Here is a 3,810-nt window from a genome sequence, read left to right as displayed (position 1 = left end):
TGGTGCCCTATTTAACGTGAATGCGGCCGTCTCTAGAGCATATCCCCAAAACGATAGCGGTAAATCAGTAAGAGACATCATAGATCGCACCATATCTAATAAAGTACGATTACGACGTTCGGACACACCATTACGCTGTGGTGTTCTGGGTGGCGTGATTTGCGAAACTATTCCGCATTGTTTCAAATGTACACCAAACTCGTAACTCAAATATTCTCCTCCACGATCAGATCGTAGGAATTTTATTTTCTTGTTACGATGATTTTCAACTTCACTCTGAAATTCTTTGAACTTTTCAAATGTTTCAGACTTATGTTTCATTAAGTAGATATACCCATATCTGCTTAAGTTATCTGTGAAGGTGAGAAAATAACGATATCCGCCACGAGCCTCAACATTCATCGGACCACATACATCTGTATGTATGATTTCCAACAAATCTGTTGCTCTTTCCATAGTACCGGAGAACGGTGTTTTTTTCATCTTACCCATAAGGCACGGTTCGCAAGTACCAAGTGATTCATAATCAAGTGGTTCCAAAAGTTCATCAGTATGGAGTTTCTTCATGCGCTTTACACTGATATGACCCAAATGGCAGTGCCACAAATAAGTTGCACTATCATTATCAACTCTGCATCTTTTGGCTTCAACATTATGAATATGTGTGTTACTACTATCGAGATTTAATAAGAATAGACCACTCTTTAAGGGTGCATGACCATAAAAGATATTACTCATATAAATAGAACAACCATTATTCTCTGATTTAAATGAATAACCGTCTCGCATCAAACAAGATCTAGATATAATGTTCATGCTTAACGCTGGCACCAAATAACAATTATTTAGGTCTAATACTAATCCCGAAGGTAGATGTAGAGGTAGCGTGCCGACCGCGATCACATCGACTTTGGAACCATTTCCCACGTGCATCGTCACCTCGTCCTTAGCCAATCTTCGCTTAATCCATAGTCCCTGTTTCGAGTTGCAAATGTTAGCAACAGAACCAGTATCAAATACCCAGGTGCTACTGCGAGCATTAGTAAGGTACACATCAATAACATGTATATCACATATACCTTTGTTCACCTTGCCATCCTTTTTATCCGCCAAATACTTGGGGCAGTTCCGCTTCCAGTGACCAGTCTGCTTGCAGTAGAAGCACTCAGTTTCAAGCTTAGGTCCAGGTTTGGGTTTCTTCTCTTGAGTAGCAACTTGCTTGCTGTTCTTTTTGAAGTTCCCCTTCTTCTTTCCTTTGCCCTTTTTCTTGAAACTAGTGGTCTTGTTGACCATAAACACTTGATGCTCCTTCTTGATTTCTACCTCCGCAGCTTTCAGCATTGCGAAGAGCTCGGGAATAGTCTTATTCATCCCTTGCATATTATAGTTCATCACGAAGCTCTTGTAGCTTGGTGGCAGTGATTGGAGAATTCTGTCAATGACGCAATCATCTGGAAGATTAACTCCCAATTGAATCAAGTGATTATTATACCCAGACATTTTGAGTATATGCTCACTGACAGAACTGTTCTCCTCCATCTTGCAGCTATAGAACTTATTGGAGACTTCATATCTCTCAATTCGGGCATTTGCTTGAAATATTAACTTCAACTCCTGGAACGTCTCATATGCTCCATGACGTTCAAAACGTCGTTGAAGTCCCGATTCTAAGCGGTAAAGCATGGCACACTGAACTATCGAGTAGTCATCAGCTTTGCTCTACCAGACGTTCATAACATCTGGTGTTGCTCCAGCAGCAGGCCTAGCACCCAGCGGTGCTTCTAGGACGTAATTCTTCTGTGCGGCAATGAGGATAATCCTCAAGTTACGAACCCAGTCCATGTAATTGCTACCATCATCTTTCAACTTTGCTTTCTCAAGGAACGCATTAAAATTCAACGGAACAATAGCACGAGCCATCTATCTACAGTCAAACATAAACAAGCAAGATACTATCAGGTACTAAGTTCATGATAAATTTAGGTTCAATTAATCATATTACTAAAGAACTCCCACTTAGATAGACATCCCTCTAATCCTCTAAGTGATTACGTGATCCAAATCAACTAAACCAGGTCCGATCATCACGTGAGATGGAGTAGTTTCATTGGTGAACACCACTATGTTGATCATATCTACTATATGATTTACGCTCGACCTTTTGGTCTCCGTGTTTCGAGGCCATATATGTATATGCTTGGCTCGTCAAGTATAACCTGAGTATTCCACGTGTGCAACTGTTTTGCACCCATTGTATTTGAACGTAGAGCCTATCACACCCGATCATCACGTGGTGTCTCAGCACGAAGAACTTTCGCAACGGTGCATACTCAGGGAGAACACTTCTTGATAATTAGTGAGAGATCATCTTAAAATGCTACCGTCAATCAAAGCAAGATAAGATGCATAAAAGATAAACATCACATGCAATCAATATAAGTGATATGATATGGCCATCATCGTCTTGTGCTTGTGATCTCCATCTTCGAAGCACCGTCGTGATCACCATCATCACCGGCGCGACACCTTCATCACCATCGTAGCATCATTGTCGTATCGTCAATCTTATGCTTCCACGACTATCGCTACCGCTTAGTGATAAAGTAAAGCATTACAGCGCAATTGCATACAATAAAGCGACAACCATATGGCTCCTGCCAGTTGCCGATAGCTTGGTTACAAAACATGACTATCTCATACAATAAAATTTGGCATCACGTCTTGACCATATCACATCACAACATGCCCTGCAAAAACAAGTTAGACGTCCTCTACTTTGTTGTTGCAAGTTTTACGTGGCTGCTACGGGCTTAAGCAAGAACCAATCTTACCTACGCATCAAAACCACAATGATAGTTTGTTAAGTTGGTGCTATTTTAACCTTCGCAAGGACCGGGCGTAGCCACACTCGGTTCAACTAAAGTTGGAGAAACTGACACCCGCTAGCCACCTTTGTGCAAAGCACGTTAGGAGAACCGGTCTCGCGTAAGCGTACGCGTAATGTCGGTCCAGGCCTCTTCGTCCAACAATACCGCCGAACCAAAGTATGACATGCTGGTAAGCAGTATGACATATCGCCCACAACTCACTTGTGTTCTACTCGTGCATATAACATCAACACATAAAACCTAGGCTCTGATACCACTGTTGGGGAACGTAGTAATTTCAAAATTTTCCTACGCACACGCAAGATCATGGTGATGCATAGCAACGAGAGGGGAGAATGTGATCTATGTACCCTTGTAGACCGACAGCGGAAGCGTTAGCACAACGCGGTTGATGTAGTCGTACGTCTTCACGGCCCGACCGATCAAGCACCGAAACTACGGCACCTCCGAGTTTTAGCACACGTTCAGCTCGACGATGATCCCCAGACTCCGATCCAGCAAAGTGTCGGGGAAGAGTTCCGTTAGCACGACGACGTGGTGACGATCTTGATGTTCTACCATCGCAGGGCTTCGCCTAAGCACCGCTACAATATTATCGAGGATTATGGTGGAAGGGGGCACCGCACACGGCTAAGATAACGATCACGTAGATCAACTTGTGTGTCTAGGGGTGCCCCTGCCCCCGTATATAAAGGAGCAAGGGGAGGAGGCCGGCCGGCCCTATAGGCGGGCCAAGGAGGAGTCCTCCTCCTAGTAGGAGTCCTACTCCTACTAAGAGGGGGAAGAAAGTGGGGAGGGAGAAGGAAAGGGGGGCGCCGCCCCCCTCTCCTAGTCCAATTCGGACCAGGGGGGAGGAGGCGCGCGGCCCACCCTGGCTGCCCTTCTCTCTCTCCACTAAGGCCCATATGGCCCATTACTTCTC

The sequence above is a fragment of the Triticum dicoccoides genome, chromosome 7A, assembly GCF_002162155.2.
Source record: "Triticum dicoccoides isolate Atlit2015 ecotype Zavitan chromosome 7A, WEW_v2.0, whole genome shotgun sequence".
NCBI classification, from domain to species: domain Eukaryota; kingdom Viridiplantae; phylum Streptophyta; class Magnoliopsida; order Poales; family Poaceae; genus Triticum; species Triticum dicoccoides.
Note: the sequence above shows the minus strand (reverse complement) of the source record.